This window comes from Magnolia sinica, chromosome 4 (assembly GCF_029962835.1).
Source record: "Magnolia sinica isolate HGM2019 chromosome 4, MsV1, whole genome shotgun sequence".
Lineage (NCBI taxonomy): Eukaryota > Viridiplantae > Streptophyta > Magnoliopsida > Magnoliales > Magnoliaceae > Magnolia > Magnolia sinica.
Genome location: NC_080576.1, coordinates 100,040,680 through 100,066,075, shown reverse-complemented (window position 1 = coordinate 100,066,075; position 25,396 = coordinate 100,040,680). Strand labels below are relative to the sequence as shown.

General features: G+C 39.9%; 1 non-coding gene across 1 annotated transcript; it reads left to right on the top strand.

The window, feature by feature from the left end:
• The first annotated feature begins 9,550 nt into the window (after positions 1-9,550).
• On the top strand, positions 9,551-9,650 carry LOC131244943 (small nucleolar RNA Z279/snoR105/snoR108). The gene has a single exon (XR_009170711.1). It is a non-coding gene; the product is annotated as a small nucleolar RNA Z279/snoR105/snoR108 (small nucleolar RNA).
• Positions 9,651-25,396: the final 15,746 nt, after the last annotated feature.

Sequence of the window (25,396 nt, the reverse complement as noted above, 5' to 3'; positions counted from 1 at the left end):
ATTTTTCTTAACAACCTATTACAACTCCCTAACGTGTAATGGATACCACCATTATTGTTACATTCACCATTACTATTATGTAACGGCCATTGCAGTACACCATAACCGAGAGGAATAGAATAAAAATTTTGAAGATGAGAAAGCCACATGGGAGAAAGTGTGCCAGAAGATTTAGAGCAATATGATCTCACATGCTTTTGCTTCTTTAACCTTAGATGTGAATTATATTGAATTGTATTAGATGTTGGGATTTGTGTTGTGGAATCACATAGATCTAGATCTAGGATAACAATCCAAGAGCACCAAGCAATCACAAGAAACACAAATATTTAACGTGGAAAACCCTTGCGGGAAAAAACCACGGCACAAAGCGATAGAAAATTTTACTATGAAAGCACAAATTACAAAGAGAGAGGACTTACCCAGCTTGAGCAATCCTCAAACCTCACCTTTTCTCCACCCCTTGAAACCCTAGAACCCTTTTAAAAATACTTAAAACCTCTTAGAATACCCTCCCAGTTCGTATGCAACCCTTTATGTAGTTTTAGAAAGAAGTAGAATTAGAATAGGAAACAAAAAATCACAAAATCTGCATAATAAGGACCAAAACTGTCTAGCGATCAAGGCTGAAAAATGTGGAAAAATTCGATTTCATCAAGTTTGCTTCGATGTCATCGAACTGGCTTCGATGACATCAAACCCTCCAGACAGATTTAAGACATCTAACAGCAACAATCTTTGCGATGTCTTCAATCTCCAAACATATAGCTTTTTGTCCCATTCTCTTATCTCTGCCTCGCCTCATAGCTTCATCAATGCTTCTCGTTCACACTCCGTCCTTCTTTTACGCCATCGCCAAGCCCAGAGAAGTTGTACAGAACTTGAACTTCTCTGTAGGAACGACCTTGGTGAGCATGTCTACTGGATTCACGCTGGTGTGAATCTTCTCCAGTGTTACGCCTCCTTCCTCAAGCACCTGTTGGATAAAGTGGTGACGAACATCAATGTGTTTAGTACGTGAGTGATAAATAGAATTTTTAGCCAAATTGATAACGCTCTCGCTATTATAGTTAACCCGTATGGCCTCCTGTTAAAGTCTCAACTGATTTATCATGCCTCTAAGCCAAACACCTTCTTTAAATGATTTCGTTATTGCCATATATTCTGCTTCGATCGTAGAAAAAGTCACTAGGGACTGAAGCTTCGACATCTAACTGATAGCTCCACTTGCTAGTACAAAGGTGTATCCTGAAGTAGACTTTCTAGAATCCACATTGCCTGCGTAGTCAGAATCCACATACCCAACCAATTTTGTCTCTGTCTTCTTAAAAATTAAGACGTAGTCTTTCGTACATCGAATGTATCGAAGTAGCCATTTCACAGCTTACTAATGTTGTTGTCGGGCTCACAACACCAACTACCTGTGAAATATCTGGTCTCATACAGACCATGACATACATTAAACTGCAAAATACATCGAATAAGGCACATGAGACATAATCTATTTTTCCTCATTTGATTTAGGACATTGTTCTGAGGAAAGCTTGAAGTGAGTCGCGTAGGAAACGCTCACCGGCTTTGCCTGGTCCATCCCATACTTGATCAATACTTTTTCAAGGTATTCTGCCTATGATAACCAAAGTCTGCTATTCTTTCTATCTCTATGAATATCTATGCCGAGAACCCTCTTTGCAGCCCCTAGATCTTTCATCTCGAATGTCCCTGAGTCTTCAGTACGTTGATTGCAGACATATAATGACTGGCGATTAACATATCATCAACATACAATACTAGAATGATGAATCTCCCATCACTCAGTGTTTTGTAATAGACACAGTGATCGTATTCACTCCAAGTAAATTTCTGACTCAACATGAAAGAATCAAATTTTTTATACCACTGCTTAGGTGATTGTTTCAGGCCGTACAATGACCTCATTAACCTGTAAATTTTTTTCTCTACCCCTTTAATTTCGTAGCCCTCTGGTTGTTTCATGTAAATCTGTTATTCTAACTCCTCATAAAGAAATGCAGCCTTGACATTCATTTGTTCTAACTCAAGATCGTATTGGGCAACTAGCGCCAATACGAATCTGATAGACACCTGCTTAACCACCGGCGCAAATATCTTTGTAAAGTCGATTCCTTGTAACGCCCTAAAAATCGGGGGTCAAGTAGAAGTCCAACTCCCGAGTTCCAACGCATCACTTATGCAACATATTTAATGATGATTAGATGTTGTCTGTATTAGTGCATAAAACATGAATAAGATTAAGCCAAATCAGCAAAACATAATCCAGGGACAATTGTACTACGCAAGCGGAAGACTGAAACGAGTATGTATAACTTTATAAACCAGTTTAGGTCTCCAAAGTATGTATGCATTGCCAGGTTAATAATTACATGTATTGATTCAAATTACAAAATGTCAAAATGTAATAGTCTACTATAAACATAACCCTGAAGCCCTGCTGATCAGAACGGTCTATGCAAACCCGCCAGAATACTGCATATAGGAGAAGGCATCCTCATCGTCTACGAAGTCTGCCTCCGCCTCATCAGTCGGGTCTCCATCTACATCTAAGACAGAGTCTGGTTGGTGTGTACAACACCGTCCCGTAACGTGGGAGTGAGTGATCAACTCAGTGGAACAATAAAGCAAAGGTTAACTTGTTATCAATTCAATCAAGCAGTAATGATAAAGCAATACAATCAAACATTCCTAAGTACTCTGGTTAATGCAAGAATGGTATGTATAAATGATGCATGCCCTCGCCTGCACTCCCTCTGCGATCTTCATCTAACGGTCGCATATGTCAGTCACTTCCTCAGTGCTCTGCCCAATGCCAAACGGCACATGCAGTGCGGTGCATGAACATGATTACCAAGTTCTTATTAGTCATTTTCATACAGTAGGATTGAGAAGCTAAGGTACCTCCCTTATATCAATTCTCAAACGATAATCCAATCTAGGGCCGTCAATCCTAGTAAATCTCATACGATGTTATGGTTCTAGGTCACTGAAAGGGCTCATCACCTTATCAGTGCAGGCCTAATGTACTCCTGTTGCTACGTAAGGGCTCGTCGCTTCTACGCAGTCTTAGCGTACGCTCGAGGTTACTACAAAGGGCTCGTCACCTTATCAGTGTAGGCCGACAGCTCGAATACAGTGTCCCATACCACCGTATTCGGCTCACGAGTCTGGGTTACTCACTGGTCACTACGGAGAGGCTCGTCACCCCAGCGTAGGCCCACAGCTTGACCACGGTGTCCCATACCACCATGCCCGGTTCATGAGTCTTAGCAGATCGAGGTATCAAGGTTAAAAGGGTTTTCACTGGTGAGTTTGGTACCTTAAATTCAAGCAATAGCGTCCATACCTGGTGAACATACATCGGGTCAATCGGGTTACTTAACGAGCTCGATTAGTACGAGCGTACGTTGAGTTGATCGACATGAAGTGCGTAAGCACTCCGTGTGGCCTAACCACTGTCGACATCCCAAATATGCCTCGAATTCATCAATCACGTCCTATGTGGCGAAATCAACCTCAGCCACCTATTCAATGTCCGTTACCGATTGCCTGGACTAATCCATAGTCCCAAACACATTCAATTATAACAGATAATCATGCAAGCTAATTAGAGCAGTAATGGATCAACAATTCCAATCATACTAGCATATGAGCATATGATGGATTTCAACTTAAACATGAATTCACACATATGTAGTTCCTAAGTAAAACAGACAAAGAATGTAAGTTACATGGAGGAAATCATACACATCGTTAAGGTACTTAAGAATCTCTTCTCAACGCCTATATAAAGTATAATTTACTACATGCCTGATCATTCAGACATTTCTACAAACACTTAGACTACATATCCCAACCTACATGATGTATGTTGGTTATAGCACGTATTAGGGCAAATCCTTTTGCCAAGGAGTTGTTACACATACAACTAGCATAAACATACGACAATTAATCATGGCAAACACACGTTCAAATTCCATACGTATATGACCTTTTCTATGAATACATGGAATACCCTAAACTCCATATAGTTCATATATATCTGAAATGCGAAACAAACTTCGCATTTGGCATGTGAAATAGCACCCACATCTGTAATAAACCATTAACCGACATTAAAAGCCTTGAAAATCATAACCTATACGTTTATAGTCCGCACCTTTCGCCAGTAAACTCGTAACGAACTCAGTTTTAAAGCTAAGCCTTTGTCTACGGCAGATTGGCAACTTATAGCATAAATTAGGTTAGCTATTTCATAACTTACACTATCTGAAACCCTAAAACAGGTTAGGGTTAGGTTTTCTTACCTAAATATGTTGTCGAAAACACCGGATTTGTGATACAGAGGGGGTGACTAACTGCGTAGAGTGTCAGGGAAAGATCCTAACATCTATCTCTCACTCTCTCTCTCTCTTCCTCACTTTCTTCTTCTTTTTTCTCTCTTCTTTCCCTTAGGGTTTGCAAAATTCGTATGGCATATGAGAGAGACTGTTTAAGGTCCTTATATAGGCACAGGTTTGATGGAAATGGCCTCAGGGCCAAGGTATACTTAGGTTATATCCAAATATGGACTGTTCCTGCCCAACGGAGCACTGCTGGTGGCCCCTTTTCCACGTGCGGTCGGACTTAAGCTCCCTGACCATGGATCTAGGTCAGGCTGAGTTTTCGTTCCGATCGGATTTACAGATCAGCCGTGGCGGACCAGTTTCAGTTTAATGGTCACGGTCACTCGATCAGGGTCACAAGTACACCGACATGTGTGGGACATTTCTCCTGATCCGAGAGTGTATTTGGGTCAGATTCTAACGGTCTGAATCCTTATATTTAGCCCGCAAGTGACACGACTCAGATTACTTAAATTCAGATTTTTATTTCTAAATATTTTCACGTTTTTCACACTCTTCACTCTAGGCTCAAGTTGTGCATTTCTAGACACAGTTAGGACTTGATTTCTGAGGGGATTGTCAAGTCCAGTCATGCGGTCATATCTGTATAGTTTCGGGGTAATCGGACTTTTGACGTGCTGTCCAGGTCCGATACGGAGTTTCAAGATGCTTCCGAGAGCAACTGGATTTTGAGATGGATTCTAGATTTTAGGGTAACGTAGCGTCAATAATACTGCACGGTTTGAGTCTTGTAGATCATATTTAAAGTGATTAGTGCTAATTTCATAAGCACTCTAGTTTAGTACTTGTTAACATTAACCTAATTTCTAAAGGTTTTGGTCCTGGGTGATTTCTGCATGAGGTGGTACTCGGGTCCCTGTACGAATTTTTCTGAGACGTTACACCTTCTCTCTAAGTATATCCCTTCACTACCAACCTTGCTTTATATCTATCCTATTTTCTTTTGACTAATCAATTGCATCCGATCGCTTTTCAGCCTACTAGTAGCTCCACCAGCTCCCATGTATGATTTTTTTGTAACGAGTCCATCTCATCATCCATAACCGCCTTCCAATTTTCTTCATCAGGTGCACTGAGAGCCTCTTGAATAGTAGACAGGTTCCCCTCATCTGTAATGAGAGCATATGCAATATTAGAGTCATCTTTGTATCGTGCCGGTAACCTGCGATCACGCGGTGGGTTTCTTCTCACAGGTGGCTGCTCCACCTAATCCTGTACCTCTGTCTGCGCATTTCTCTCGACCTGAGTATCATCTGTGTCAATCTGGATATCTACGATTAACCTTTCAGGTTCCCTTTGCTTATACTGATCATTCTTGCGGAATATAGAGCTTTCATCGAATCTGACGTCATGACTAGTGATGACCTTGCGTATGACCTTGTCGAATAACCTGTAATATTTCACACCAATGTCATAGCCAACAAATATATACTTTTTGGCTCTATGGTTTAACTTATCTATCTCAATTGACGGTACATGAGAGTAAGCCTCATAACCAAATATGATAGATCTGAGTAGTCGATTTTCTGACAACTCCATACTTCCTCTAGGATTTTACATTCAATTACCGTTGAAGGAGACTGGTTCACCAAATAACAAGCCGTGTTAACGGCCTCTGTCCATAGGTCCTTCCCCAACGCAGCATTACTTAACATGCATCGGGCCCTCTCTAGGAGAGTCCGATTCATTCGCTCAACCACACCATTTTGCTTAGGCGTATGGCGTACTGTATTGTGCCTAATGATCCCTTCATCCTTATAATAATCATTAAACTCAATGAAAGTAAATTCTCCACCATTGTCAGTCCTTAAAACCTTTATTTTTCGCCCTGACTATTTTTTCACCATTACCTTCTATTGTTTGAATATGGTGAAAACTTCGGATTTATATTTCATGATATAAATCTAAACTTTTCTGGAGTAGTCGTCAATGAATGAAACAAACCATGATGACCCTTCAATAGAAATTTCTGGCGATGGCCCCCAAACGTCAGAGTGCACATAATCAAGCACTCCCTTACATACATGTTTTCTAGATTTAAAAGATATGTAGATTGTTTACCATATATACAATGCTCGCATATATTTAAATCAGAATTTTTAAAAGATGTAATCAAACAATGATCAGATAGTACCTTCATGCCCCGCTCGCTCATGTGGCCCAAACGAGCATGCCACATACGTAGAGACGTGGAATCTGCTATAATTGCTGCCGCTCCACCTGCTGAAGTGTTCCCAATCAACCTGTAAAGGTTTCCGTGCCTTTGCGTTCTTATAACCACAAGTGCCCCTTTTGAAACTTTAAGGACACCATCAACACTAGTGAATTTGCACTATAGTTTCGAGTGCACTGAGAGAAATCAGACTTTTCTTCATATCAGGAACGTGCCTGACATCAGTCAGGGTACGCTTCATCTCATCAAACATCTTGATACTCACCGTACCAATAGCCACAACATCACAGGCATTGTCATTGCCCATAGAAACCTGTCCACCATCGTATTCTCTGTAATTGGCGAACCAACTCCGATGAAGAGTCATGTGATATGACGCAGCTCCTGTATCGAAGATCCACTCATCTCAATGATTGTCGTGCAAGTGTCTGATCATAGACACAAATAATACATCACCATCACTTGTCTCTTCATCAGATGTGACAACATTGGCCTCATTGGAAGAGACCGCTGAATTTTGTTTCTTTGCTTTAGGATTGTTATAATCCTTCTTCATGTGTCCAGACATCCCACAGTTCAAGCACTTTAGTTTTCCTTTGCCTTTGCCCTTGGATTTGGATCTAGGTCTTGAAGATCTTGTATCTCGCTCAGAATTTCTGCCTCTCATAATCAGTGCATTAGAAGATGTCCCTGTATTGCCGTTAAGCTTTCTCATAACCTTCCCTTGAAAGGTTGAGATAACGGTGTCGACACTTAGTGTTTTATTCATGAAGCACATTGTATCCTTCAATGACTCATACGACGCCAAAAGAGAATTCAACAATATACATGTTTGTTCCTCATCTTTCATCACTTCATCCATATCTAGCAATTTGCAAACTAATTTATTAAAGTTACTGATGTAGGCCTCCAGATCTCCACCCTCTACCATCTTGAAGTTATACCACTGACGCTTCAAGTGTAGGTGATTTTCAGAGGATTTTTTTGCATAGATATCCTCTAACTTCGCTCATAAACTAGCCGCAGTTTTCTCCTTCAAAACATTATAGAGAACCTCATCCGTGAGACATAAACGGATTGAGGATAAGGCCTTCTTATCAAGAGTATTCCATTAATCATCGGTCATACTAGACTTTCTTGCCTCAAGAGCACCATCCTCGCCTTGCTTGGTTAAGGAACTGATTATCTTGATATTTCATAACTCAAAGTTATTTTTCCCTTAGTACTTATCAATATCATACCTAGTACTTTCCATTATTGCTAATCCTACATATTCAGATCTGTGCCTCAACGATCGCTTTGATACCACTTGTTGGGATTTGTGTTGTAGAATCACACAAATCTAGATCTATGATAACAATCCAAGAGCACCAAGCAATCACAAAAAACACAGAGATTTAATGTGGAAAACCCTTGCGGAAAAAAATCACAGCACAAAGCGATAAAAAATTCTACTATGAAAGCACAAATTACAAAGAGAGAGGACTTATCCGGCTTGAGCAATCCTCAAACCTCACCTTTTCTCCACCCTTTGAAACTCTAGCACCCTTTTAGAAATACTTAGAACCTCTTAGAATACCCTCCCAGTCCGTATACAACCTTTTATATAGTTTTAGAAAGAAGTAGAATCGAAATAAGAAACAAAAAATCGCAAAATCTGCATAAACCTTCGAGTTCGATGTCATCGAATAAAGACTAAAACTGTCTAGCGAACGGGGCTGAAAAGCGTGGAAAAATTCAATTTCATCAAGTTTGCTTTGATGTCATCGAACTGGCTTCGATGACATCGAACCCTCCGGACAGATTTAAGACATCTGACAGCAACATTAAATGTGATTAACATCATTATTGCACAATGATTGCATGTCCGGAAATACTATAGTACTGTAGCCATGCAATCCCATGTTTGAGATAAAATTTTTACTTTAGGAAACCATTGGATTAAGCAAAATCATGTTTGGTGGACCATGGAATTATAATTAATAGACCAAATTCACAATGGATGTCATTCACTTGTACCCATGTATAACAAGAATGTCAAGTGTATATGGTGCATATGGATGGACGGCATGGATAGACACATGTATCAATGTAGGGCCACATGTGTAGTGGATTTCAAATTCTATCCAACCTAATCCCACGTAATACCTTGCGCCAAAAGCCCCCTTATAGGTACACGGTTGGGTTGTTGTTGCAAAGCTGGCGAGGAGGCCGGAAGCTTTGCCTTGGTTGTAGACTATCCGTAGTTTCAACACGAGGTCCTACGTTCGATTCCCATATGTGGTGAGATCGTCTTAAGGTTCGAGTCCCATGACTATGGGTGTGTGCGCGGGGCGCTAGATAAAATAGGAATCGAGGATATTATCCTTGGAATCTTGATTTTCTTATCAAAGAAATCAGATCTTCGGTTGGGACAAATGGACCCCACATTTCAGAGATCCAGACCACTGATCAAATTGATTCTACTCTGGATGAGGAATTCTGTGAAAAATTTTCAAGCTCAGAGAGGTTACTAACCCTTGGATCAGTGGTCTAAAAATAGACGGCCAAAAGAAAAGGTACAGCAATGATCTTGAAAAAAAAAACACATTGGACGGCTAAGTCTTCAAATCGAGAAGATTTCTTTTGGGTCATGCCACAACCTTATTAGACCTCATAAGATGAATGGTCTGGATCAACAAACGTGGGCCCTACTTGCACAGAGTCCACAGACTGAGTAGCCAGGGCTCTTCTTCTATGAGAGCGTGCGACCATCCAACCACATATTCTACCTATGGATAGCACCCCAGATTCTCCTCCTAAAAGGAATTAAAATATCGATGCAAGAAGTGAGAATTTTATCCCACATCGGAGAGTTGAGAGAGAGAGGGGCTAGGTGAGTGCTTACAAAAGAAAATGTGATGGAGCATAGAAAAACATGATCCTTCAGGCAGCAAACGGGATGTGATGAGTGGGTTTGAACTCGCGTTGCGAGATGGGTGTCTGCCCTAAGCCTGGTTACGACAATGTGGCACTCTAATATTTTCCATTCTGATCCCAACTTTAAATCAAATGCAAAGAAATATGAAAGGTTATCTTCTCATGATTGGAAATTGTGGAATTTGGGTCCATTTCAAGAACCTGAGCCACTAAATTGTTTGGGTTGAGTTATGTCATTTGAGCCTGGTCTCACTAAATGGTTGAATTCACGCTAATGAGATTGGCCCACTAATTGGTGGGTAGTGTGAGGCCTGTTTGGATACCACTGTCATGATCCGGACTGAGTTAGGTCAATTGAGCATGTCTCACTAAATGGTTGGATTCGCGCTAATGATATAGACCCACTAATTGGTGGGTTGTGTGAGGCCTGTTTGGATACCACTTTCATGATCTCGACTGACTGAAACAAAGTTGGTCATCTATTTGGATAATACTTGTATGACTAGTATTTTCTTTAGAAGTTAGTTTGGTAAACCCTGTTAGATGCATTCCTATTAAACAGTGATTATATGTCTAAAAGCTGCATTGTATTATATTGAATTAACACTATTATTAGAAAATTATCTTGCCTAATTATATGTTTGGTTTGAGATCAAATGCTTCCTAATCTCATCTGAAGCTGGTTTGGTGGACGATGTGGATAAAATAGATACATAAACATTTGGTGCATGGATAAAATAGATACATTAACATTGAGTGCATATGGAGGCATGGATAAAATAGATACATCAACTTAGTGGATTTCAAGTAATCCCTGTTGTAACTCTTGTTGGGATTAGAAGGTCAAATGGGTGGATTATTTCAATCTTTTTCCATCAATTGTGAACATGGGATGAAATTTATATCTTACCTAGTGCAATAAAATGCTACTTAGTCCCCCCATGACTAAAAGATAATGGCTTACACTTGCATACAGCAATAATAAAAGAGTTTTTTTTTAACCTTCTAATTCTCCGCTCTCCTCTCTTTCTTGTCACTTCACATGATAAGCCCCACAATGAACAGGCCACGTCAAAGGTTGGCCCCTAATGATGAATGACTCACATCCAAGACAGGCCATGCATGATGAATGACTCACATCCAAGACAGGCCATGCATGATGAATGGCCCACTTGGAAGTGGGGCACACATAATATACGGTCTACATGAAAGGTGGGCTCCACATGATAGGCAATGAATATTGAAGCTGAGCCCTAGATCGTAAATGACCAATATAAAGGTGGGCCTCACACAATGAACAATACACATCAAAAGTGGATCCCTAATGATAAATGGCTCACGTCCAAGCTGGCTCCCTCAAGAAGTTTTAATAGAAGAGATTTAGAAAAATGGAAGGTAAAAAGAGGAAGATTAATGGAAGGAATTTAAAAAGTATTTATGTGATATTGGAAACATTTAAAAAAAAAAAAAAATTAATACATATGTTGTTTACCAAACATAGTTATCTGCTGAATAAGTAAAAACAAAGCTAAGTTAATTGAGATAAAAGTAGCTTAAGCAAAATGACTTATGATCTAAATGACTTGCTGAATTTTGAGTTGTTTAGGTCAAGTCAGAGAGTAAAAATGGGTTGGGTTAGTCGATGAAATGAGTTAAGTTACGGCAGGTTAGAGAGTAATAGGTCATATGTGTTGGGATGCATAGAAGCTCTCTAATTATTTGAGATACAATCTATTTATATGGAGTTAAGATTTCAAAGGAATGCACAATTGGCCAAATTCCTCGGGCTCATTGGTCACCAACCTTGGCTCATGAATCCCATACAAGCTAAAAGATTACCAGTAAAAAATATTCAAGGAAACATTTAAAACCATTTAATTTTCATGCCCAACTGGCTCATGAATCCCATACAAGCTAAAAGATTACCAGTAAAAAATATTCAAGGAAACATTTAAAACCATTTAATTATCATGCCCAACTAAAAAAATAAGTTAATGAACCCTTCAAACACCAAGATCAATCCAAAATTCACATTATGGAAAGCAAGCAATTCCCTTATTAGAATATGTGAGCTTCAGCTACAATGCATGCGCCCAACACACCCACATATCAATCACCAATGTAATGTAACTTTGTAGAGTGAGTGATGGGGACATCACGCGCACATGCGCAATCACGCCGCCCTCCCTACGCACGTATGTACGTAGAAGGAGGACCCCACCATCGATTTGGCTTGATGACGACGTCCAGGGAGGGCCTCTTAGCTAGAAGTCAAGTTTTGGTTCAAAAAAGTGGCTCGATAGTCAAGAAAAACTCACCATGGGATCTCATGATCGTGGCACACTCGTCGGATTGGTTTTATATTTTAGGTTTTGCTTATTGTTATTATTTAGAATATCGTGAACGTTTTAGATTTCCTTGTTTAGTTTTTATTTAGTTTACTTCATCGCCAAGTAATAGGTGTTGCACATGGTGCGAGTTTTTAGATATAGGGTTCTCCCTATAATAGGCACCTCTTGTAGTTCTTTTCATGGATTAAAGTTAATAAAAAATTTCTGCTTTATTTTTCTATTCTCTTCTTGAGTTGTGGAAGAATTCAAAAGTGGGTGCGAAGCCCTCCCTTTTCGAAGGGCTAACTACCGTGGTGCGAAGCCACATCGATCCCAATTCACCCCCATTTTTCATCATCTTTTTTTTCATCTTCTCCCACCATCCGTACTTCGAATTTTTCCTTTTGTTGCATCAGATTTCTTCATTACAGCAGGTTTCCAGATTTTGGCCTGCAGGCGAGCTGAAACTTCGGCGGAGCACTACGCACAAACCGTACATCGGATCGAGCTGAGATTTGGAGGTTTTGGAGTCCATCCCCGGCCGACCAGGGCCAAGGTGGCCTTTTTCTGAATAATGGGCCCCACACACGTGCGGCCGAGATCACACACACGTCCGTCTGGGCCATTGTTGTTGTTCACACGTGGGATCATATTTTGGCTCAGGTTTTTATCCTCTTTTATCCTCTCATAGCCGTTTTTCATGAATCATAACCCTAGATTACATGATCCCTAATTGATTTGTCCATTTTTATCACCTTAGGGTTCCTTGAATTGAAATTAGGGAATCCCTTAGATTAGGGAATGATTTTTATGCATGAGTAGTTGATTTTATTTCCCTTTGACATCATTTGGTTTATAATTTTTATTGGTCCAGTCCTCGCCTATGTCGGCTTAGACCCGTATAGATTCCCCTTTTTAATTGAATGCCTGGATTTTCATGTGGGACGTGGAATTTGTGTGATTGTTTCTGAATTGGTAGGATCTAAGCCTGAAATCTTGCATATCATATTTAATTTTCCATGTTCTGCATCAAATTTGGTATCATAGCCTAGGGTTCTTGTAGGGGAATTCATTACATGTTTAGGTTTTGGTTGTTTATGTCTATTACGCATCAATTCTCATTATATATGGCTGTTTAGAGGTCCATAAACCCTGAAATAAGCTGCTGAAATTTTCTATATTCCCCTTATTTGAATTATTTTAGACATTAACTTAGTTTTCTATTTCTAGGTTTAAAAACTTTCCTTTTCTGTTTTTTTTATAAACTAAAATTTTAGAAACTTTCTTAATCTGCTTTTAGAAACTAATTTCCTTCCCTTTTTCTTTTTTAGAAACTAATTTACTTTCCTTTTTCTTTTTTAGAAACTAACTTACTTTCTATTTTTAGCAACTTTCCTTTTTTCTTTTTCTTTAGAAAGTAGGTTGTTTTTTTTAGAAACTTTTCTAATTTGTTTTTTTTTTTTAAGCTTTCCTAATTTGTTTCTTTAGAAACTTTCCGTTTTCATTTTTTAGAAACTAAGTCGATTTCTTTTTTAAAAAAAGGAACAATTGCAAGAGTCACTAAACAAGTTGTCCCAGAAGTTGGAGTTTATGATTAAGCGCTTAGAAATGGACCAATGCTTTGAGCAGCTTGATGAACGCATTGCCCGACTAAAGACCATCACAAGGACAAATCCCGCCATTGGGGTAGATGTCCAATCTCAGGCAGGTGGCCTGAAGGATAAACCAATGAATGAAGTTGGCTAAGGAATCAGTTATGGGCGTGCACCCGTGTACCCACCCCATGAGGGACATCAAGACCACTATTTTGAGGGGTATAACATGTGCCGCCTTGTGACTGGAGAGAGTACACCAGATGTTAGTGTAGAGTTACCCATTGAGGTCATTCCGGTAGTGGATGAGTTTCGTGATGTTTGTCCTGATGATCTACCGGATTAGTTCCCTAGGAGGGATATAGAGCACACCAGAACATGGGACACCATAATACCTACAACCGAGTTTACGTTGAATAATTTTGTCGATAAATCCATAGGTCTAAGTCCTCGTGAAGTCGTTACTGATTATATACCTAGGAAACTTATTAATCTTGTCCCTATATCACTGTCCCATGGGCCGTCAGAGTCTGCAGAGTCTTTTGCGCATCACATTCATTCATGGCATCAAGAAATCTGGCAGAAGATCATGACTAATAATGAACATTGCACATTTTCTACAGACCAGTATAAATATTTTAAAGGATTCAATATTGGGGACTCTGTGATGGTTTGCATCAGGCCCGAGCGGTATCCTTCGAGGGTCGTTCGTAAGTTACACGCGTGTAGCGCTGGACCCGTCAAAATTATAAAATGAAACTGTCTCAATGTGTATGAGGTAGATCTTCCACCTTCCATGGAAATTAGTTTCACATTCGATGTGGAGGATTTAATTACTTTTCAGGAGACCACTGATACTTTGTCCGGCCCTTCGTTCACCCATCCTGATTTTCCATATTTATTCCTTGAATCATGGCTCCTTCCCAACCTCTACCTCTCATATTTACTTTTCCTAACCTTTCTTCACATACCTACCCTTCCCGACCCATTTTTCCAGCCTCTACGTCCCATACTTACCCGTCCCGACCCATTTTTCTAGCCTCTACGTCTTATACCTACCCGTCTCGACCCATTTTTTCAGCCTCTATCTCCCATATCTACCCTTTCCAACCCATTTTTTCAGCCTCTACGTCCCATACCTACCCGTCTCGACCCATGTTCCCAGCCTCTACCTCCCATACCTACCCGTCCCGACCCATCTTCCCAGCCTCTACCTCTCATACTTATCCTTCCCGACTCATTTTTCAAGCCTTTATCTCCCATACCTAACCTCCACACATCCAAAAAGGAAATAGAGGATATCCTGGACCATCAGATAGTTTCAACGTCGAACGGCGGGTTTCAGAAGTATGTGGTTAAATGGAAGTCACGCCCAGCTTCAGACAGCACGTGGCTCACTGAGGAGGAGCTTCAGAGACTTGATCCTGACATCCTGAAGCGGTTCAGGAGTTTTATTTTGCCAATGGCGAAATCTTTGCAACCGGGGAGAATTGTTGGGGACATCACGCGCACAGGCGCACTCACGCCGCCCTCCCCTAAGCACGTACGTACGTAGAAAAAAGAGGATTCCACCATCGATCTGTCTCGATGTCGACGTTCAAGGAGGGCCTCCTATCTAGAAGTCAAGTTTTGGTTCAGAAAAGTGGCCCGATAGTCAAGAAAAGCCCACCATGGGATCTCATGATCGTGGCCCACTCGTCGGATTGATTTTATATTTTAGGTTTTGCTTATTATTATTATTTAGAACATCGTGAACATTTTAGATTTCCTTGTTTGATTTTTATTTTAGTTTACTTCATCGCCAAGTAATAGGTGTCGTACATGGTGCGAGTTTTTGGATATAGGGTTCTCCCTATAAATAGGCACCCCTTGTAGTTCTTTTCATAAATTGAAGTTAATAAAAAATTTCTGTTTTATTTTTCTACTCTCTTCGTGAGTTGTGGAAGAATTCAAAAATGGGTGCGAAGCCCTCCCTTTTCGAAGGGCTAACTACCGTGGTGCGAAGCCACATCGATCCCAATTCACCCCCATCTTCCATCATCTTTTTTTTCATCTTTCCCCACCATTCGTACTTCGAATTTGTCCTTTTGTTGCATCAGATTTCTTCATTACAGCAGGTTTCCAGATTTCGGCCCGCAGGCGAGCTGAAACTTTGGCGGAGCACCACGCACAAACCGTACATCGGATCGAGCTGAGATTTGGAGGTTTTGGAGTCCATCCTAGCCGATCAGGGCCAAGGTGACCTTTTTTTGAATAGTGGGCCCCACACACGTGCGACCAAGATCACACACACGTCCGTCTGGGCCATTATTGTTGTCCACACGCGAGATCATCTTTTGGCTCAGGTTTTTATCCTCTTTTATCCTCTCATTGTCATTTTTCATGAATTCTAACCCTATATTACATGATCCCTAATTAATTTGTCCCTTTTTTATCACCTTAGGGTTCTTTGAATTGAAATTAGGGAATCCCTTAAATTAGGGACTGATTTTTATGTATGAGTAGTTGATTTTATTTCCCTTTGACATCGTTTGGTATATAATTTTTATTGGTCCAGTCCTAGCCTGTGTCGGCTTGGACCCGCATAGATTCTCCTTTTTATTTGAATGTTTAGATTTTCATGTAGGACGTGGAATTTGTGTGATTGTTTCTGAATTGGTAGGATCTAAGCCTGAAATCTTGCATATCTTATTTAATTTTCCATGTCCTGCATTAGTGAGCTAAAACATAAACCTCAAGACCATGAAGTCCTAGACCATCCTTGGGTTTAAGGATTAGCCAAAGCTAATACAAACTAATGTAAGATTAAGTTAATTCATTTTAAACATAATTGCCTTCCAAAACCAAATACAAGAACCTACAAAAATACAATAAATACTCACACTCCCATGTAAGGTAGGACAAAGGCACAATGCACCTGATGGTAGAGACTGTCCATCCCGATTCAATCTCAACCCCATTACATGTTATGACTACAAAACATGATCACAAGTAACCCAACCATGCTAAAGTCATCATAGACATTCTAGATACTTAAGAACTATAGACCACAATTCAATTCTCCGATGGCTATTGGCCATTGTATCTACTCATAGGCATTCTAGATACTTAAGAATGATAAACCACAATTCTCAAGGGCTACTGGTTACTGTGTCTACTCAACTTGCCTATGGATTCACAGAGGAACCCTTCTCAGTAATCCACAAGATAATGATCAATTAAAGTTTATCACTTATTAAACATGGCATTTATATCATATTCCAAACATAGGTGGTCATCTAGATTCATGATCATAATCACTGTTGGCTTTCCAACACACTAATCCAGCAACTCAATTCTTCCCTGGCCAGAGTCTTTTCCAGTCGGATCTTTTTCTTGAAGAACTCAACCTAGATGTTGAGGATCTATCGGGAACCTTCATTGGCCACATCAAAGGAAATAGTTGGGAGAGAGGCGTCCACCCTCGATTTTTTTAGGGCCTACTATGATGATTATATGGAATCCACTCCAACCATTAGGGCCCACCATGATGATCATTGGCCACATCAAAGGAAATAGTTGGGAGAGAGGCATCCACCCTTGATATTTTTTTTTTAGGGCCCACCACGATGATTATATGGAATCCACTCCAACCATTACATGACACACCAAAATTTAGGCTTACGGCCTCAAGCTCAGGTTCATCTGTGGTTAACCCACACCGAGGGTGATTGTGTATGAAGATGAATATTCAATGGCTTATATTCAAATCCAATATTCAAAAGTTGAAATTTTCAATGAAGCATGATTATAAGAATATGGTTTCTATAGTGTGGTTTTTCAGACAAGAGGAAGGACAATTCACTGGATCTGGACCGTTCATTAAGTTTTCACCAGTTTTAATAGTCTACAATGAAAAATTCTCAACCGATCAGGAGGAACTTTTGCATCTGAGCAATGCCATATAAAGACAGCTAAGATCAAGGAAGGTCCACTGATCAATACGAAGATACCATTGCATACTGTCCACTTTGGCTAACACGTACCCAAGGAACCATTTTGACCAGATGGCTATAACCATCACCATTGGCCCAGTAAACTGACGCTTAGAAAAGGACAGGCTAATCATATCCTTCGATCAACATGAGAATTCCATGATGGCCCATGAAAAGTGGCGTGAACCTAACAGATGGTCCAGATCATCATTTCCTACAGATGATAAAGCAATAAAAGGTATAAAATAAACATCATAAAAGAAATATTAAAATAAGAATACTGGGGTAATTGCAGCTACCTCCTCTCAGTTTTATGAAAATTATAATTTCTTTCTCTTTGTTTTGGATTATTGGATGTATCTTCCCTTTGTTAAAGAAATGAGTACGGATCCTCTGTTATCCGGTCAACAGAGAATTCCTGATACCCTAATTCTCATTGGTCCACGTCACCACTCACTAAAAAAATAAAAATAATAAAAAACAGTTTCGGACTCCAAACCATTAGGGTAACAGGAATTCTCTGTTGACCTGATAACAGAGGATCCTTACTCGAAAGAAATATGTGGCAAAAGACAAAAATACCCTCGTTCAAGTACTTTGTTTTGTCTCGGAGCCCCACCGTCCAGCAGCGTCATTCCACCGTAAAAATTGGACGCCCAAAACCTCGAGCTAATCCAACAATCAGGTGGGCCAATATGTGAATTTGGAGGTTTATGGTCCACATCATAGAAAACAGTGGACAACCTAAAAGCTTTCAAATTCACCTAGTTCCACACTTCATGGTTGGATCTACCAGATTTTTTGGGTGTCCCATTTTCATCAAGTGATTACAGGAACAAATTGGCTGACATACATACACTGAGGGAGCCTATACATATGCACCTACTTGCCTATGAGATCGGGGTAAAATGGTCAATTGATAAAAATAATTTTGTTTTTTTATACAGGGGAATCTGAAATGGATCTTTGAAAAAGGAGGGAAGGCACGTGTAATTGGCATTAGGGTGCAACTTGGGTCCTGTTAGGTTGAGGTTAGGTTGGGCTTGGGTTGAAAAATCCATAACCCAACCTAAGTTGGGTTTGGTTTGAATTGAGGCCTTGGGCAGTGCGGCTGGACGGGTCCTGTTAGGTTGAGGTTAGGTTGGGCTTGGGTTGAAAAATCCATTACCCAACCTAAGTTGGGTTTGGTTTGAATTGAGGCCTTGGGCAGTGCGACTCGACGGGTCCTGTTAGGTTGAGGTTAGGTTGGGCTGGGGTTGAAAAATCCATAACGCAACCTAAGTTGGGTTTGGTTTGAATCGAGGCCTTGGGCAGTGCGGCTGGACGGGTCCTGTTACGTTGAGGTTTGGTTGGGCTTGGGTTGAAAAATCCATAACTTGGGAAGTACATGGGTCTTTTTTGTATGTGATCGAGGCAAAAATCCATGGCTTTTATAGTGGTGCCCGCATTCCCCATAAACAATCCCTGTCTAAAATCTTGTCCAGAATACTCATTCAAAGACTATAATCCGATAGTGGTGTAGCCCTCTCATTTATTTAGCTTACTTACACTCAAAAAGAAACTTCTCTAGTTGACTTTCAATAAAAATAACTAAACTAAACTATGCCAAACATAACACAACGTGAGTGCGCCCCTTTACTCTCTGCGTAACCAAGCATACAACACACACCCTTCAATCTCAAACTACTTAAATCCAAGTTGGACCCCTTCATGGTTTTTCTTTTCTTTTTTTAAGCCATGGGAAAATTTCGAGTACCATTTACCATGTCATTAGGCTTAATAGTGTTAGGAATCTGTGGAAGTAAACTCCGAATTCGGATCACATAAGATTAAGTAAATGTAAACAAAATAATCACAAACACACAATTTTTACATGGAAAAACAGTTGCGTAAAAAAATAATGACACAAAGTGACAACGAATCACTATGAAAGCAAAAATACAAGAGATGAAATCACTTACAATGCTCGTAACTCTCTAAACCCCAAAAACGTTTAGCCCTCGATTGGAATACACCATAATCTCTTTTACACACACACAGATATATATATATATATATATATATATATATATATATATATATATATATATATATATATATAGTGTGTGTGTGTGTGTGTGTGTGTGTGTGTGTGTGTGTGTGTGTGTCGCACCAAAAATAAAAAACAAATCGTGCACTTACGCAGAACCGTAGACACAGTCGATAAGATTAACAACTATTGAGTCCTGTCAATGAAATCAAAGTCACCTTCAATGGGATCAAAGAATGCTCCAAAAACTGTCCAACGAGTAAAAGCTAAAATTCAGAATTTTCAAGTGGCTTGCCGATGGGATCGACAGACTCTGTTCCAGTCAGATTGAAGACATCTGACAACAATTTCTACCATGGCTTCAATATTCATTCATGAACCATATTCCATCACTAATTTGCCTCAATTATAGCTTCTTCATTGCCATTGCTTTTCATGCACACTCTTTCTTCATCATCCTTTCGCTAGGCCCAGAGAAGTCAAACAAAATTAGAACTTCTCTATGAGAACCACATTCACCAGCATGTCACCAAATTCACACTCATATGGATCTTCTCGAAAATGACACCGCCTTCCTCGAGCACCCGTCTAATAAAATAATGGTGAACATCAATATGTTTAGTACGAGTATGGTAAACTGAATTCTTCACCAAATTGATCATGTTTTCATCGTCACAATTAATCGACACAGCCTCCTCCTAAAGCACAAGTTCGTTCATCATTCCTCACAACCAAACACCTTCCTTAGAATACTTTTGTCACCATCATATATTCAGCTTCTATTGTAGAAAGAGCAACCACATACTAAAGCTTTAATATCCAACTGAGCACTCTACCCACTCATATAAACGAGTAACCGAAAGTTGACATTCGTTGTCCACATTCCCTATGTAATTTTAATCAATATATCCTACCAACTTTCCCTTTGATTTCTAAAATGTCAACACGTAGTCCGTTGTACCTCGAAGATAATGAAGTAGCCATTTCACCACCTCTCAATATTACTTGCGGGGGTTTGACATGTATCTGCTCACAACACCGACTACATGTGAAATATCTGATCTTGTAGAGACTATGACATACATCGAACTGCTAACCACGTTCAAATAGAGCGCACAAGATATAACTTGCTTTTCTTCATCTGTAATAAGACATTGCTCTAAAAAAAAATCCTAAAGCGAGCAACATGTACTGTGTTAACTGGCTTAGCCTTATCCATCCCAAACTTCACAATACCTTCTCAAGATACTTCTCCCGAGATAACTATAATCTACTTCTCTCCCTATCTCTGTGTATGTTAATGCCAAGAATCTTCTTTGTAGCCCAAATGTCATTCATTTCGAATGTCCCTGATAGCTAAGTCTTCAATATATTGATATCAAACATGCTTTGATTAGAGATAAGTATATCATCAACGTATAATACTAATATAATAAATTATTTATCACTTAGTGTCTTAAAGTAAACACGGTGATCATATTCACATCCGGTAAACCATCGACTCACCATGAAAGTATTAAACTTCTTATACCACTGCCTAAGTGACTGTTTCAGGTCATACAACGACCTCCTTAACTTGCAAACCTTATTCTCTAACCCATTTTCTTCAAACCTCTCTAGTTATTTCATGTAGATATGTTCTTTCAATTTTCCATGTAGGAAAGCAATCTTAATATCCATATATTCTAATTTAATATTATATTGGGCAACCAGTGTCAACACAAACCTGATTGATACTTGCTTGACCTCAGGCATGAAAATTTCGCTGAAGTCGACACCCTCCTTCTATGCATACCCATTCACAACCAATCTTCCTTGTACATATCATGTTTCTTCTTATAAATCCAATTGAACCCGTTTGTTTTACACCTAACGGGAAGCTCCACCAACTTTCACATCTCATTCTTATACAGAGAGTCCATCTCGTCCTACATCGTCGTCATCCACTTCTCAGCATCTGGATCATCCAGTAATTACTGTAAGGTGTATGGATCCCTCTCATCTATAATGATGGTGAATGCAATATTCGAGTCATCTCTATATCTCGGTAGTAATCTGCGATCTCTATGTGAATATCTCCTGAGAGGTGGCTGCTCCACCCACTTCTGCACCTGTTACTGCGACTTAGCTTCAACCTATATTTCACCCTTGTCAATTTCAACATCCATCATTGTTGATTTTTTTAATTATTCCTCATGTTCTTCCTTACAGAACAGAGAATCTTCATCAAACCCGACATCACGGCTAATTATGATATTTCGTGTGACCCGATCTATAGCCAACAAAGATACATTTCTTCTCCCTTGGTCTAACTTATCTTTCTCAATGAACGGTATATGAGAGTAAACATTACAAACAAAAACTTTCAACTATGAGTAATTAGCTTCATGATCACTCCACACTTTTTCTGAAATTTTACAACCAATTGGCGTGAACAGATACTGATTCACTAAGTAACAAACCATGTTGACGGCCTTAGTTCATATCTCATTGCCTAACCCACATTGCTCAATATGCTTCAGGCTCTCTCCAAGAGAGTCTGATTCATCCATTCTGTTACACCATTATGCTCTAGTGTACACCTGATTGTGCTATGCCGTATGATCACCTCATCTTTACAAAACTGGTTAAATTCATTAAAAGTGAATTCACCTTCATTATTTGTCCTCAAAACTTTTAACTTCCGCATTGACTGTTTTTCCACCATCGCCTTCCACACTTTGAAGGTAGTAAAAATGTCTGACTTGTACTTCATGAACTACACCCAAACCTTTCTAAAGTAGTCATCTATGAATGATACAAGAACGATGACCCCCTCTAAAAATGATGGGTGATGACCCCCATATATCGGAATGCACATAATCGAAAAAACTCTTACAAATATGTTTACCCGATTTAAAAGATAACCATAACTATTTACCATATATACAATACTCGCATATATCAAAATAAACACTTTTAAATGCAGGAATAAATGAATGATCAAAAAGTACCTTCATACCACACTTGCTCATGTGATGTAAACATACATACTACAAACTTATCGATGTGAACTCCGCTATAAACGTTGTAGCTCCACCCGATACGGTATTCTTGATCAACCTATAAAGGTTATCATTTCGTTGTGCCTTCATCACCACGAGTGCCTCCTTTGAAACCTTTACAACACAATCAAATTCGGTGAATTATACCCGATTACCTCGAGAGCTCCCAAAGAGATCATATTCTTTTGTAGATCAGGAACCTATCTCACATCTGTCGGAATGTGTTCCATCCCATCAGGCATCTTGATGCACATCAATTAGATTCCAATGACCTTACAAGCAATATCATTGCCAATAAACACCTAGCCACCATTACACTCATTGTATGTGGTGAACCAATCTCGATGCGAGGTCATGTGGTATGACGCCCCCGTATCCAAAATTCACTCATCGGTGAGATAACTAAATTTAGATGCAATTAGAATATCACTAGTGTATATATCCTCACTCGATTCCACTATGTTGGCCTCCATAGGGGTTTCATCTGCTTTATCTCTCTTTTAGACTTTGGGACTCCAGCAATCCTTCTTCATATGCCCATGTCTTCCATAGTTCCAATGCTTTATTTTTCCCTTTCCCTTAGACTTAAACCGTGAATGCGATGAATTTTCCTTCTCCGATTATGAAATTCTCTCCCCAGCTACCAATGCATCGTAGAGGTGAAATTGTGCGTAGTAGGCCCACCGGTTATGTCTGCGAAACCTTAATGGAGCTAATGAATGAATGGCTGTCCTAGAGGAGGGTGAATAGGACTACTTAAAATTTTACTAATTAAAGTAATATGCTAATTTAAACTAATTAAAGCAATTAACACTAAGGCTTCCAAGCCAATAGTGAGTCCAATCACATATACTACACGTGATATTCCAATTCAAGCAACTACTCTATGTACCACTAAACCATGGAGCTGGACCAATTGGGAGTAGGGCTGTACACAAGCCAAGCGAGCTCAAAAAGCTAGCTTAGCTTGGCTCGGCTCAATCTAGCTCGGCTTGACTCAGCTTGAATGACGACTCGAGGCGAGCTAAGCTTCATATGACCCAGCTCGTTTTGAAAACGAGTCAAGTTGGAGCATAGTAGATCTTAACTCGACTATACTTGAACTAAGCTCAGCTCGAAGCTTGAGCTCAAATATATATAATATTATATTTTTAAAAAGTTAAAACTTAAACCCTACCTTATCTGTCTGTCCATTTTTTACCATTTCCCTTCCTTACCCAACCCTTCATGTCCGAGCTCTTCTCTCTCCCTCTCTTGTGCCTGAGCTCCATAGTCCCCCATCTCTCTCTCTCTCTCTCTCTCTCTCTCTCTCTCTCTCTCTCTCTCTCTCTCTCAGCACCAACAATAAGGTACCTATATAGCTCTATCTAATATATATATATATATATATATATATATATATATATATATATGTGTGTGTGTGTGGGAAAAGGTATTATGCGCTCGAGCTGATGGGACCGTCCCATGAGGTCAGGCTGTGTGGGCCCCACCGTGATGCGTTTCGAACATCTACCACATCAGTCAGATGCACGATTCCATCGTGGGCCTAGGTCTCAAAAATCAAATCAATCCGTGACTTGTGTGGGCCACACCACATACAAAAGTGGGGAGGGGCTAGGCACCATTAAAACATTCATAATCATTTTTTGGGCCCATCGAGATGCAGTTTGCAAATCTAGCCCATCCATTATATGTGTCCCACTTGGATGAGGGTTCAGACCAAGTTTCAGCAGCATTCAAAACTCAGGTGGGCCCCACCAAGTGCTTTTATATGTTTTTGGCATGTCTTCACATGATTTTAGATGGTATGGCCCACCTGAGTTCCGTATACGGCTGATTTTTGGGATATCCCATAATTTAGAGGGGACCCATCAAATGCACGGTGTTGATGGTCGACACGCATCACGGTGGGGCCCACATAGCTCGACCTCACGGGAGCTTATCATGAGGTCGAGCGCATAGTACCTTTATATATATATATCATATATATATATATATATATATATATATATATATATATATATATATATATATATATATATATATATATATATATATATATATATATATTAATTGAATATTTGATTTAGAAGTTAGGTCGAGTGTGGGTTGGGTTACTTGGGTCGGGTGGCTAGGTTGAGTGGGGTGCTGATTGGGTCGGGGTGGTGGGTTGAGTAGGGTGCGGGTTGGTTGTTGAGTTGGGTCGGGATGGGAGCAGGCTCGACTCAATTCGATGTAAGCTTGCCTCGATTCAATCCACTAGCTCTCCTCGAGCTCAACTCAAAAGATTTGGCAAACAAGCCAAGCTCCAATGGTAAGCTCGAGGCAGAGGCCAAGCTCGAGCTCGAGGAGAGCACGGACGAGTCAAACCAATCTTGGCCCACCTCGACTCGACTCGGCTCAATGTACAGCCCTAATTAGGAGGCATGTATAATTGTCATTAGGGTGCAACTTCAGTTTGGTAAACCCAAAACCAATTGGCCTAACTTGAACTTTGAGTGGTGGTGAAACGGAGTTTGTCCACCACTGAGCCATGGAGCCGGACCCAACTACCCTAACCTAACCTTATATGCAAGGAATACGCATGTGAGTTATTATTAATATACACAATGTAAGTGTAAAATTATGTCTTAGATATAAAATAGGGTTCATGTAAGTTTGACCTGTATAGTAGGTTTGATTTTAGTTTATACAAGTGGACCAAGTGGAGCCCATGGCCCACTGACCCAAGGCAAGGGTCAATGGATCGAATAGCCCTAGGGGTGTACACGAACCGAGTAAGCTCGGTTAGCTCACTCGACTCAACTTGAAAAAGCTCAATTCGACTCAGTTCGAAGCCAAGTTTGAGCCGAGTCGAGCTGATTTTTTGAGCTCGAAAAAATTTTGAACCAAGTTT